The sequence below is a fragment of the Protopterus annectens genome, chromosome 8.part1, assembly GCF_019279795.1.
Source record: "Protopterus annectens isolate FY-2018-M chromosome 8.part1, PAN1.0, whole genome shotgun sequence".
Taxonomy (NCBI): Eukaryota; Metazoa; Chordata; order Ceratodontiformes; family Protopteridae; genus Protopterus; species Protopterus annectens.
Window position 1 is genome coordinate 26,009,956 of NC_056742.1, and position 15,667 is coordinate 26,025,622.

Below are 15,667 nucleotides of genomic sequence, written 5' to 3' on the forward strand. Positions count from 1 at the left end.
AGCTTTTCTCCTCGGGTCTCTACTGAAAATGGGACTTTTTCCCAGTTGGACTAACCCGGTTAACAAATGTCAATAAATAAAATAAATAAATAAATATTATGTTTTATCAATACATAAATATATTTTTTAAAATATGTTTTATAAAATATGTTTTGCACAAAATGTTTTATAAAAATGTTTTATAAAAATCCCCAAATAAATGTCATATTCGACAGCTTATGATTTTTTGCACTCATATCTATATCTAATATAGCAATAAAAATGTATTGCTATATATAACCAATTATGTATTATATCAGCTTCATAATGGACTTATATATTAATTTATAATGTTTAAAAGACATGAATAAAATTGATGTTAAAATTAATTACAACAATAATTTACGTATACATATTAAATATATAAATGAATAAATAAATTATTGCTATATCTCAATCTATTATTTTATTTCTATTTAATGCCTTTAGTTTTAAAATAGGAGCTATTGAACTGCATTTATACCTGGCCATATATTCCTATTTGAATGGAAAATACAATTGCAAATCTAAAGCAGTAGCATATCTAGTCACGTGCAATTCCTGCCCCATATTCTACATAGGAAAAACAGAGAGAGAATTCTAGCACAAAGCTTTTATGAGCATGAATATGCTATTAAGAAAAACAAATGTAACAATGCGCTAGCATAGTACATTAATGAATATAGAGACCGTCAATTCTCTTTTATAGCAATAGATCATGTAGAAGTAGAAGATAAAAGACCTTGAGGCTTATTTTTAGAACATAAAGAATTGCAATGGCAGATTAGAACACAGGCCGACTCATGGCAAGGTATAAATAAACGCAGTTCAATAGCTCCTATTTTAAACCTAAAGGCATTAAATAGAAATAAAATAATAGATTGAGATATGATAATAATTTATTTATTTATTTATATATTTAATGTATATAAGTAAATTATTGTTGCAATTAATTTTAACATCAATTTTATTCATGTCTTTTAAACATTATAAATTAATATATAAGTCCATTATGAAGCTGATATAATACATAATTGGTTATATATAGCAATACATTTTTATAGCTATATTAGATATAGATATGAGTGCAAAAATTCATAAGCTGTCGAATATGACATTTATCTGGGGATTTTTATAAGACATTTTTATAAAACATTTTTACGAAACACATTTTATAAAACATATTTTAAAAATATATATTTATGTATTGATAAAACATAATATAATAAAATACTTTAGCATAGTGTTTTATTAAGCACACATACATTAACACTGTAATATGTATATACGCATATGCATTTGTTTGACTTTTTTTATGCTTGTAACATGTAATATATGGAAATGATGTGTTTTGGTGCTCTTTGGCCACTGTTTAGATTAGATTTGTTTTATTTTAATAATAGTTGTAGAGGCATGCTTAAATACTAGTAGAGTCATGTGTTTCCTTTTTTATGAATGAAGTTTAGTATAAAAGGAAGTGACGTCACTTGATACGTTGTCTGAGGAAGTTTAATACATATTAAATGAAAGCGCTTACTTGTGGATTACTTGTGGATTATCGAGAAACTTTTTTATTGTTTTAATACAACGCAGTGTTCAAATAAATACTTATTATTCCAGTTTGGTGGCTCTTTGCTTGACGTTCCGTTTTTACAGTCTGTTTAGTTTTGGTTTGGTTAAATTGCTACATGACCACTCAATCTACTAAGATGTTCAAAAAACAAACACATAAACAAACAAAAAATATATAAAAATAAATGTGAACAAAACCAAACATTATAGCTAAATACTAGTAACATAAAAAAATATATGTGTGTAAATAGTTTTTATATACACCTATATTTTTTTATATTAGTAGTATTTAGCTAGGATATTTGGTTTTGTTCGCATTTATTTTCATATATTTTTTGTTTGTTTATGTGTTTGTTTTTGCAGAGAGCTTACAAAGCATCAAGTGGATCTTATTTTTGAAAGGTATCAGTCAGGAGAAGGGTACAAAAAGAATTCCACAGCATTGGCTCTACCATGGAACACAGTGAAGACAGTCATCAAAAAGTGGAGAAAATATGGGACAACAGTGATGTTGCAAAGAACTGGATGTCCCTCCAAAATTTATGACAAGACAAGATGAAAACTGGTCAGCAAGGCCTACAGCAACACTGAAGGCATTGCAGGAATTTCTGGCAAGTACTGGTTGTGTCAAACAGCTCAACGTGCACGAGTACAACAGAATCCACTGGTTAGGTGAAATAATTAGTGCTATAGTTATAAAATACTTTATTTTTAAAAAAATCAATAAAATTTCAAGGGTTAGCGCTTTCATCTAATATAGCTTAGACTTCATCAGAACTGGTTGTGTACTACATGTGACAACAATCACCTGTATTCTCCATATGTCTGGACTATGGAGTAGGGTTGCAAGATGGAAGCCTTTTCTTACACAGAAGAACATCCAGGCCCAGCTAAAATTTGCAAAACAATACATCAAGTCTCCCAAAAGCATGTGGGAAAATGTGTTATGGTCTGATAAGACCAAGGTTGAACTTTTTGGCCACAATTCCAAAATGTATGTTTGACGCAAAAACAACACTTTGCATTGCCAAAAGAACACCATTCCCACAGTGAAGCCTGGTGGTGGCAGTATCATGCTTTGGGGTTGCCTTTCTTCATCTGGAACTGGGGCTTTAGTCAAGGTGGAGGGAATTATGATCAGTTCCAAATACCAGTCACTTTTGGTCCAAAACCTTCAGGCATCTGCTAGAAAGCTGAAGATGAAGAGGAACTTCACCTTTTCAATATGACAATGACCCCAAGCATACATCCATCTCAACAAAAGAATGGCTTCAGCAGAAGAAAATTAAAGTTTTGGAATGGCCCAGCCAGAGACCAGACCTAAATCCAATAGAAAATCTGTGGGGTGACATGAAGAGGGCTGTGAACTAGAGATGCCCTCACAATCTGAAAGATTTGGAGTGCTTTTACAAGGAAGAGTGGGCAAATATTGTCAAGTCAAGATGTGCCATGCTGATAGATTCCTACTCAAGAAGATTGAATGCTGTAATTAAATCAAAAGGTGCTTCAACAAAGTATTAGTTTAAGGGTGTACACACACAACAAAGTATTAGTTTAAGGGTGTGTACACTTACGCAACTAGGTAATTGTACATTTTTTTATTTTTTTATATTTTTTCCCTAACAGATTTTTTTTCAATAGAATTGTACAGGTTATAGGTCATATTAAAGGTGGGAAAAGTTTTGAAATGATTTATTGTGGTCTCATTTTTTTTATATCACAAAAACCTAGCATTTTAACAAGGGTGTGTGCACTTTTTATATCCACTGTATCGCCCAGAGATTGCCACTACTCTGGAATAAACTTCCAATTCATGTGAAGCAGAGCTCCTCACTGACCTTATTCAAGCACAAGCTGATCAAATGGATGAGAGACTGAAAACTTACCCCTGTGGTGGAATTATGTCCCTCATGGACAGGGATAGTTGGTGTTTATCATGAACTGGGATACTTGGTATTTATCATAGACTCAATCTGTGAATTACATCCGTCTAACCAAAGACAATTGAGGCAACTTGTGATTAACATGCCTAGGCTTGTAAGGCTCTAGGGTCACTAGCCTAGCAACTTCCTGTGGACATCGCTCATGTTCCATATTAGCTTGCTTGAGAATTAAGTGGTTACCAGTAAACATGAGGCAATTTCTGAATTGCCTCAGGATGCCTATATCAACCAAGCTGGTAACAGAGATAGTGGGAAACTTCATATCCATGGCAACAGAACCTTTTTTATTGATTAGACAGTTGGGACGAGAATATAAAGCAATGTCAGGAGTATATGGTTTGCATCTCTGAGGACAGTGCTTGTCACTGCAAACTAGCTCTCCTGTGTGCAACTAGGTACTGGTGAAATTTTTATCATACTTGTACAGGAAAAATGTCACTTAAGGTGTCTGTGTCTATACAAGGCACTGTCAAACACTTGAAGGGAAACTAATAAGTGGACCGTGAAAATTAAAAGATGAAGTATTTTAGGCAGATATTCTGAAGTTAGAAATAAAATCAAGCAGTACATACTGAAAACAAAGAATTAGCTTGTCCAGAATGATGATAAGAGGGAAGTCAGTGTTGATATCTATATAGATAGATAGATATAGCTATAGATATACATACATACCAGTGTTGGTTTATATATCCAAGCAAGAAAGAGGGGATTACAGGAGGTGTTTTGCTCTTTGACTCTTCAGTTTTCACATATATAGACAGAGATAATGCTTAACTCAGAAGGCAGAATCTCATTTGGTAAAAAAGGTTTATTAGGTGTAAAAAATAATGCATATGTGACGGGTCCCTACTCTGGCCACCAATTAAGGAGGCTCAATCCTCAACAGTGACTCTGGTGAGGGATGGTCGCTAAAACAAAGATGGATTTACACATTATCTTCAGATGCAGCTCCCTGCACCAAGCACAATTTCCCTTAAGAGCACACAGCAAGCATGTTCCAGACCTTGGGCTAGACTCTGTCTCTCTCCAAAACTCCACACTGACCACTTTGGAGCTCTGTGTCCCTGTTCCCAGTAGCTGACAAACACACTTGGATATTTGAGTTACACACGCACACATAGACACACACACACACACACACACACACACACACACACACACACACACACACACACACACACACACACACACACACACACACACACACACACACGCACATACATAAACACCTGGAAAAGTTGGCACAGATTTACTAGCTGTGCCCCTTTCTGCACAGACTCTGAAGTAATCATGCTGCCAGTCAGCTACCCTAAAGGCTCTTATAAAGAGTACTCAATTATACTGTGTAAAATTAATACCAGCACAAATGGTAGGGTATGACCAAAGCAGCAAGGCTTTCAGAACCGGCCACAGTGCCACTAAAATAAGTATAAGTACTCGCAAGATGTTAAACATATTCTCTAAAGCAGTGGTCTCCAACCTTTTTGCACCAAGGACCAGTTTCATGTTATACAATTATCCCACAGACCGGCCATCTTGAATGCATAATAAAGTACATGATATTTATTTATTTATTTGACATTTGTTTAATGGGAGACTCAACTGGACTAGAAGTCCATTTTCAGCCGAGACCCAAGGAGAAAACTACAAAGTACAATAAAAAGGCAATTGGCAATAATTGCAAAACAAAAAGTGTACATTCTGCTTAATAGCATAACATTGATCTACTATGGTTGAAAGGTCCATAAACCTAATGCTAACCTTATTGACTTTAAGCTTATAAGAGCAGTATATAAAATCTGTCCGTATTATTTGGCTCTGTCCAGCATACCTTTCAACAGTACAGATTTTCACAGAATGTCCATATTTTTGCCTCGCATTTTTAGTCTGTTTCTCATAAAATTGTTGTTTTCTGGCAAATCATTGGCATATCTTTGAGGTTTGAAGTTAGAAAATAATGACAAACAGTTGAGTTTCATACTTCATACCCTTCAGAAAATTCATGTTAATGCAAAACTTGTACTTCTATCTACCTTCTAAGATTGTAAGAGCAGTACTTAAAGTGTCCCTATTTTTTGGGCATTTGTCACCCGATTATTTTTGGCTTTGTCCAGATCTCTTGATCTAAGAGGTTGAGAGGTATGCATCCAGATTTATTGTGCGTTGAGAGGGTGAGTGGTATAATCAACAGGTACACAAACTTTATTGCTGCTGCTCCTGCTACCAGGGATCACTCTCACTCTTCACTCACTCTCTCTTTCTCTCTCTCTCTCACACACACACACACACACACACACACAGACACACACACAGAGTCTCGTTTGCATTCATGCATGCATTCACTCACACGTCGCTCTCACTCTCCCAATCTTACACACAGTCACTTCATCATTCATACCTGCATTCACTCGCATATCGCTTAGTCTCCCATATCTCTCTCACACACACAGTCTCTTTTGCTTTCATGCACATATTCACTCACACATGCAGACTACTCAATTACCATTAACTAATCATTGCCTACAATATTGTGAGGCATCCTGATAGAATCCCAGCACTAAGTCACCTACTCATGCCCTACAAATCAAATCGTCCCCTTCGCTCCACTGACAAATCACTCCTTTGTATATCTAAGGCTAACAACACTGCATGTAAAGGACTATTCTCCCATAACATAGATAAATCTTGGAATGACCTTCCCCCTGCTTTATCTTCTGCCTCCTCTATTGCGCTGTTCAAAATCTCACTTAAATTACATAATGAATTCCTGGCTATGTCCATGCATTACCTAACCTTCACTATCTCTACCACCACAGATAGCTTTATATCCAATTATACCCGCTGTAATTTTTCTACAATATCAGGAATTTTTATTTTCTGCTCAAGTTTCTAATAGTTATATTAGCTCATGCTAAACTTACACTAATTCATTTGTAAATAGTCTCTGTCTGTCTATAGCCAGTTATAATGCTTATCTAGTGTCAATTTCTGTTTCTGTATTGAAAGTTGTATTTTTTATCTAGTGTCAAATTTTGTTTTTTTTTTTGTATTAAAAGTATTTTTATCTATTGTTATTTTTTTTTTTTTTTGCTTCTGTATAGATGATCATATTGTCATCATATTGTTCAACTATTTGTTTTTCTGTACTGAATGTGGAGCTTTTCTCCCCGGGTCTCCGCTGTAAATGGACAAGTGTCCAGTCGGACTATCCCGGTAAACAAATGTAAAATAAAATAAAATAATAAAATAAATGGATAGATAGATAGATAGATAGATAGATAGATAGATAGATAGATAGATAGATAGATAGATAGATAGATGTATGCACACAGGATGAAATGGCATTCATTTTCTTGGTTATCAGACTTTATGCTTGCAAAGCCATCTTACTTTGTTTTATTTTGTTTTCTATATTCATTTGTTACAAGCTGAAAACAGTGCCCTTGACTTCTTTATTCAGTCTTCAAAGAAGAAAGTTATGTAAGGGAATAAAAGAACTTGTCATTTTGTAGTTACCCTCCGGATGACTAAAATAAATTTGCCTCAAAACTAGCACTCTTATTTTTATTGTCAGTTGATTACTATTGCTATTAGTTAAGATGATCAAACTATTTTTGTTTTAAATAAATTTTAAAAATGGCAGTTTAGTATGTGCAGACCTTACAACTTCTCTATATTAGGTGGACCTCTTTGAATTTTTACCACTTCCATGGTCTCTCATTCTGTTCCACTTTGAGTGTTGGCTACAATATATATGGCTCAGTGCTGTACTGAACCAATAAGAGTGAGAATGGCTTCCAGGAACTTTTCACATATCGAAATATTGAATGGCATTTGCTAATGGATACTTTGTTTTACTGTATATGCTTCAAAGAGGGGGACCAGTACTTCAGGCATTTAATTAAGAAGTCATTTTTTGTAGCTTTGAGAAGCCTTCTCTTTACTGAAGGCTTTACTATTTTACTTAAAAAAAAAAAAAAAAAAAAAACAAGATCTAGAATTAGAATGCATGTTATGTTAAGTCTGCTGGCTGATATTCATGTAATATAGCCTAAGCACAATGGATCCTGATAAAACTTAATATCTAATTTGTAAATATTACACTCCGCATTCAGTGCTGCAGCATCCATAAACAAAATGTTTAACTTACCCTTGCTCCTGACATTTTTTTTGTTTATTTTGTATTAATTTATACAATATATGTTCTAACTTCTCTTGCTGCATTCTGCACAGAAACAGACATGGTGAAAAAAAATCTATTGTATCTGTTCTTTTTTTATGTCTTACTATTTTATGAAAATCTGTGGTTTGAGTTTCACTGTACAGTTTTGTCTGCTCTGACTGCACAGAATGGATGAATTCCTGTTGTTAAAATTAACCTGCATGGGCAATGCTCAACAGGAAAGTATATTTTCTCCATGCAAGTACATTTGCATATCCCACACACAATGGTGTGACTGTGTGTGTTAGTGCCAAGGATAAAAAGTAAAAATGTACAGAAGCAAAACTCAAGTACTGGTTTGGACTCTATTATAATGTGATTGTGCCTACTATCATTTTGAAATCTGACATTGAAAGGGAACATCTCAGTAGATGGATGATGATTAAGAAATAAAATGTGTGAGCACATGTGTATGTTAACATAATAGCCCACACAACATTTGTAAGACTTAGTTGTTATTTATGAGTGGATGTGTGCCTGTGTGTTTTTATATTTATACATATATTTATAAAATATGTAAAAAAAATTGAAAGAGAGAGATGGTATTAATGAAAAGTACTGCTTGTTTCAAAAGTGTAACCGTACTACCGGTATCAAATGTCATATTAGCAATATATAGTTTTCTGAAAATGTGGCAGAAGTAATCAAATGCAATGCAAAATTTAAGATTTTTCTTCATGCCTCATGTAAGCTTCACCATTGCTGTTACTGCAGGTATACCACCTGAATTAGTTTTTCTCTTGGAAAATTCCCATTCCACCTGCTGAATACTCTTTGCGTTATATATGAGAGATGTAATTATTGAATACAGCCAAGTCAAAAAAAGCTGTGAAATAGACGTACATGTCTTGAAGTTTGGTTTGTGTACTGTTTATATTTACTAGACCTGCCTTTATGTTTGACTTCGCATTATTTTATTCTATCCAGATTTGGTTCCATAGAGCTCTTTATCTACAAGTGGACTGTGTTCTTGTCTTACGCTTGGCCTCCATAGGTATAATGTCAGTCTGGCATAGATTGATTTTTTGGTGTGCTTTTAGTCATTTAAATTTGCATACTCATATTATGGTTTGCACACAATATAAGGGGACCTTGTGGTCTGATACTACGGGCATCAATATGCCAAAGAGTGGTTTTTTGATATTCACCTTGGTTTCATCCTCTGGTATGTCTGACCAGATACCTTATTTAGCGCATAATGTATTTTCTATTTTTTTCTTTGTTCAGCACTAGTGCACTTTTGGTATCTTGGTCCTTAGTGTGGGTTCACCCCTTGGATGAGGCTGTATGTTTGCAGTGTCATTACAGCTGTGTTTATCAGCGCTTTAATGCATCATGCTGTATTGTCCTTATTTGGTTTTAGCATGTATATTACGAGAGGCGTTTTCATTTTTTACCTTGTACTTTACATGTATAGTTATAGCTAACTTTTTGGATCCCTGATCATTTGCCTGGGTCCTGGCTCCTGATGGATCTTGAACTGGTTGATTTCATGCAGAATGGAAGTGGTTTGAACACCTGTTTTGGTTGGTCTCTGAAACTTCCTAGCGCCTGTATTTAGTAAAGGTGAGTGGGTTGCAGTCTGCGATCTGATTGTTGTTTATCATTACATTTTTTATTATATATTTTCTATATCCCCTGTTCTAGCTTTCACCTGCTGTATTTTGAATATAGATTAGTAGGCTTTTGATGTTAGATGGGCTGATTTCCGTTGGAATTGCTTTAACGCGGTTGTTTTATATTGCGTTAGTAGATGCTCGTCAGTTTACATCTTCTGTGTTTGCCAGCCGCAGTTGTCAGTAGGACATTACTTGTTACTTGACTGTTTTCAGTTACCTTGGCTGGATCAGTAAAGTCCTTTGGACCGGACAGCATTATGAGTTACTGGTTAAACATGTGATCGTTCTCTATATGTGATTGTCCTTGATCTAGCCTTGGTGATTATGTGAGTGTTGTAGGCATCTTTCATGTGAGATATGAGGTAAGAACAGGGCACATTTGTAGCTGTGATTACCGCTAGTACCAGTTGACATTGTTTTGGTGTAGACGTTTGTGAATATGCTATCAGCCACATGAGATCATGTACGTTTTGCATATTTTAATAGCAACAACAGTTTGTTGTTTTTATTCTTGCACCGTTAATTGCCGCGTTTTTTGCATTATCCATCAGCTTTGCCTGTGTCATAGTTTCCTTATATCATGCTTTTGATGTAAGTGAGCATACAGGGTTTGTTTGTTTGATCGGAGCCTATACACAAAGGAATTGAGTACGTGTTTAGTTAGCGACTCCATCAGGAGTCGTGGAATACACCTTCAGATGTACTTATAAATAGAAACATGGTATGTTTTTATTCGAAAGCACCGTTTCTTTGTTTCATGCTCTGTGCATTGACCCTGAATTTGCATAGTCTTTTAGTGTTGCAAATTGAGAAGCTTAGTTGGCTCATATAACTACATTAACAGGCTTCATTGTTTCATTTTTGCTTAGCATAGTTTGTCTAAGGCAAATTTGCCTTAAAATAATTTTTTAAATGTTTTTAAGCTGTTTTTATTACTTGTTTTTATGTTTCTAGTATTGTATCTTTAACTAAAGACATGCAGGGATAGCCTGTTTGTTAGCAATTATCTAATCAGTGTTTAATTAGTCAGTTTGAGCGCCAAAAATCTTTTGTATAAAAGGTTGCATTTATTAATGTCTTATTACACCTGAAGAAGCGTAGTATAGCTACGTGAAAGCGCTTGTGTGTTTTTGTTCCAAATAAAGAAGCTTCCTTGACCAGTGACTATCTCCGTGTGGTGACTCCAGTGGATTTTGTGTTTTATATTTTTCCAAGTCAAAAAAATGTTATAAAACCTTATTTTAATTTTTTCACTTGAAAAATTGTAATTACTTCTTCAGTGGTAGTACAGGCCACAATAATGTTGAATTTCACAAACAAACAATGAGATAAAATGTTGACTTGTCATTGGTGATTCCATAGTCAGACACACTGACATCCTGCTCACCAGACTGAGTAAAGAGAAGGTCACAGTAAGCTGCCTGTCGGGCGCTAGAATCCGCCACATAACGCAAGCACTCAGGTCTCTCAACAGCAGGTACAAGTATGACTCAGTCATTGTCCACGCTGGTGTCAACGACCTGAGACGTACCTCCTTGGACTACATGAAAAGGGACATCGAGGAGCTCTCTGATTATGTAGCCCAGGCAGGTATGACCCTGACCTTGAGCAGTATTCTACCTTCACCTAGAATGATGCCACAATACAGTGATAAGATGATCAGCTTTAATAATTGGCTTAAATTCTGGTGTCATTCAAAGGGGATCCAATGTCTGTCTGCCTGGGATGACATGCTGGACAAGCCACGCTGCTTGAAGGGACGGCTTGCACCTGTCACCCTGGGCTTCGGATATTGGCAAAGGCTCTTGCCACCCCATAGTGCCTTTTTAGGCAAGGCTCAAATTCTAAACCTACCACCCTAGAACACCAAAAAGAAAAAAAACTAAGGGTAATGCTGCTCAATGCCAGAAGTCTCAATCTCAAGATGCACGCACTCGAGGCCCTTCTCAATATGGAGAACATCGATGTCTGTGCTGTGACAGAAACCTGGTTCAAGGCTCCTGAGAGCACCCCAGCACTAACAGGTTTCACCTCATAGCATGCGTTCCGGCCCCAAAATCCGGACAACACCAAGAAAGGAGGGGGGGTGTCCATATTCATAAAGGACACCCACTCAAGGTTGGTGGCAACGCACGATGCATCGGAGACCATCCAGGTGCAATTAACCATAGGCAAGACTGCTCTGCAATTTGTAGCATGTTACAGGCCACCCTCTCAAACTCAGGAACCTCACATGGCCTTCCTGAAAACATTGGAGGGGATAAATGTATCTCCAAACACCATCATACTAGGTAACTTCAACTACCCTAATATAGACTGGGAACACTACTCAAGCCCGAACACTCTAACCCAAAGATTCCTGGAGTTCATAAACTCAAATGCCATGGAACAACTAGTCACCATCCCACAAGAGGAGAAAACATACTTGATCTCATCATCACGAACATGGGATCAAAATGTTCAACACCGGAAGTATACCCCTCACTGGTGAGATCAGATCATAAACTAATCTCGCTGGAGGTCCTCATCCCGCCCACCTGAAACAAAAAAGACCACAGTGAAAAACTTCTCAAAAGCCGATTTCACACTTCTAAAAACTAGTGTGGTCTCCTTTAAGGCCCCTGAGCCAGTGGTAAACATTACTCAAACCGCTGAATCACTTACAAATGCCTTCTACCAGCACCTACAGGACTGCATGGATCAGGCAATCCCAAACAAAACTAAGACTCTCTGTACCAAAGGCAAGCGTCCAGTCTGGTGGACCCCAGCCATAAACAAGCTCTACAACAAAAGGAGGAAGCTACTACAAGATAGAGCAAAATCCTTGAAAGGTAAGACACCTTTGATCATTATAAGTAAAAATCATAAAATCATCCAAGGCAAATTTTGAGAGAAAAATCACCAAGGACTCTAAAGAGAATCATAAGGCCTTCTTTAGCTATGTTAGAAACCTAGGAGGAAACTCCCAGATATGCTCAGAATTAGTTCAAAATGATGTGAAAATTACTGAACCTACACACATTGCCAACATACTGGCTGACAGGTTCAGTGCAAACTTCTCCCCCCCCTCCCCCCCAAAAGGAGAGATATCTATTCCAGAGGATTGTAGCCCCCCAAACATCTCCAACGCCCAGGTGAGAACTGCCCTCACTAAGGCAAAAAACACAGCATCCATGGGACCGGATGGTGTCTCCGGCTGTGTGCTTCACGAACTCAATGAGGAATTAAACCCACAGTTAGGACAGCTGTTTAATCTTAGCCTCACCTCAGGATACGTACCCAAGGAGTGGCGCACGGCGACTGTGGTCCCACTTCATAAGGGCGGTGCCTCCACAGACCCTGGAAATTACCGCCCCATTAGCTTGACAAGCCTTATCTGTAAAGCCATGGAGAGGATCATAATGGAACTCATAAATAAAGACATAGGGAACTTGCAGACTTTGGATCCAACCCAGTTTGGCTTTGTCAAAGGCAGATCCTGCCTCTTAAACTTGGTTGACTTTTTGAGACAGTCACCAAGGCCATTGATGAGGAAAGGCAGTCCATACAGCCTACCTCGACCTGGCAAAGGCCTTCGACACAATACCCCACTCAGGTATCATCGAAAAACTCATCAGCTTGAATGTAAACCCATACATCACAAGATGGGTTGCAAACTGGCTAAGTGACAGAACCCACAGGGTCAGAGTTGCTGGAGCCATGTCAGACTCAAAGCCTGTCACAAGTGGTGTCCCACAGGGCTCAGTCCTGGGTCCACTCTTGTTCGGCATCTACTTTTCTGAAGTACAAGCAAACACAGGAGGGTTATGGCTGACAAAGTTTGCAGATGACTGCAAACTGGGCGCCATAGTCGAAAACACATCTGACACAGATATCCTCCAGAAGGGCCTCACAGAAACGGATAACTGGTGCCAGAGCCATGGCCTGAAGTTAAACGCCAAAAATGCATAGCCATACCCTAGGGGAAAAACAAGGTTACCCTAGCTACCATATAGGTGGCAATCCACTGAGCACAGAAAAAGTCATCAGGGATCTGGGGACCCAGGTTGACAGTAGCCTTTCGTTTGACACTCATGTTGCTAAAGTAGTTAGGAAAACCTTCTATATCGCCCACCTGATCATGAAGGGATTCACATCTAGATCAAGGGAGGTCATCGTCCTCCTGTACTCATCACTCATTAGACCTATGATTGAGTACAATGCCCGTTCGAATGTATCTGACCAGACACCTGCTGCAGCTTGAAAGGCCCCAAAAGTTCCTCACCAAAAGGATAAAGGGTCTCAAAAATATGTCTTATGCTGCCCGACTGAAAGAACTCCAGCTCTATTCAGTCTCATACCGCTTGCTCAGAGGTGACCTGTGCCTGACATATAAGGTCATGTCAAACCCAGATTTGATGAATATGCTTCACCTCAAAAAATCTAGATCCCTCAGAACCACAAGGGTGGGAGACTTAAACCTTGACACGGTTATAAATAGAACGTGCTGGAGGGACAGATTCATCACCCAGAGACTCCCTATGCTGTGGAACAAAATCCCGGTACATGTGAGGCAGAGCACCTCTCTGGCCTTGTTCAAGAGGAATCTTGACCAATGGATGGGAGATTGCAGATATACCCCAGGGATTACTTCAGTGTCGCTGCTTGACAGAGGCACAGCAAAATGATAGGCATAGTTTTTATTCAAACTAAAGGGGTGGCGAAAGCCACATAACTATGGGCTAGGCTTATAAATGCCCTTGGGCAGATAGCCTAGTATGAACCTATGAACCTATGAACCTATGAGTCATTGTTTGTTTAGACCACACTTCTCTCATATGTGTATATTTTATTCTTGTTTTAACTGTATGCTTATATTACATCTCCTGTGTCTCTATCACTTAGCAAGAATTTCTATAATACCAGTGTATATGTGGCAACTAAATGTAACTGATTAAGGTTCTGTTTCAATATCAAATTTATAGTTTTACATTATAAAAAGTAAACTCTGATTGAAAATATTTGGATAATATATAGAGGACTATATTTGGTACGTGCCTGTAAATAAACATTCCTTAAGCCTGACAGGGCACTCATCAAATTCCATATTGGAAAATCACCTTGTATGGTTATTACACTAGCACTATTATGGTTGCTACATGTTTAGATGCTTATAAATCCTCAAAACAAACTGCCAGACACTTCTTCTGGAGACTACAGACCTGCAATGACATATCATATTCTTTCCTTTACCAGATGCTGCTTTGGTGATTAAACACTTCTATAAATTTAGTTGCATTAGCATGCCTTTACTTCATTTCAGCTGAATTTGCAAAGGCATATGCCTCACATACTGCTGTAAGCATATAACTAGAATTCTCTTATCATCATTTTAAAAAGAAATTTAACAGTTTAAGCTATTTTTCCTAAGGAATGAGCATGGTATTCTCACTTGCTTGAATTACTTACATCTTGTGGTGCTGTGGTTGTATGATATACTTCAACACTTTTAGCTGGCCGTCTATTGAATTTTACTGAAGGGCCACATAGTGATTCTGCTGTGAGGCAAACATACAAATGTGCAGTTATTTTAGATTTAGAAAAGGCTAATGCATATCAAAAGCTTTAGTACCTTATATAATGTAAAAGGATAAATGTCTAGATGGTGGTGATTACTTTTGCATTAAAAATTAAAAATAGAAGCCTACTGAGAAGAAAAAAATACATGTGAAGGATTTCTAAATTACTTACCTCAATGGTCATACTGCTTAACCTAAATGATGTATAGAAATGTATACACCTGTATTTGCTACATTAGATAAACTTTAATCAAATGTACCTATATGTGACAGCCCAAACAGCTGTTAATACAAGCTGATTGAAAACTTTCTCCTTGTGAGAAGTGCCTTTAAAATTAATACTGCATAACATAGTAAGCCGCAAGTGCTTTTTATCTCCTTGACAACACTGAGAGCTTACTTTCTGTTCATATCTTAGTTTATAAAAGGATTTGTCTAACATTACATTTCTATTAAATAAATCTTGTTGCAGTACTGAAAGTTTATAATAGTTAATCTTTTCTTGTAGGAACCATTCATGCTCATTTACTGAAGAAAAAGATAATACTTGGCACAGTGCCAACTGCATTATTTAGACAGCTGTTCTCTTTCCTGGCGCAGGTTTATTCATGGTGTTAGTTCATTTTTCTGGAATACATTTCTGTGATAATGAAAATGCTGAAAATATTTCAAATAAATGCATTCATAATGGAAACATATTGGCTAGAAACATGTTTTGCTTTATGTACTTCAGAA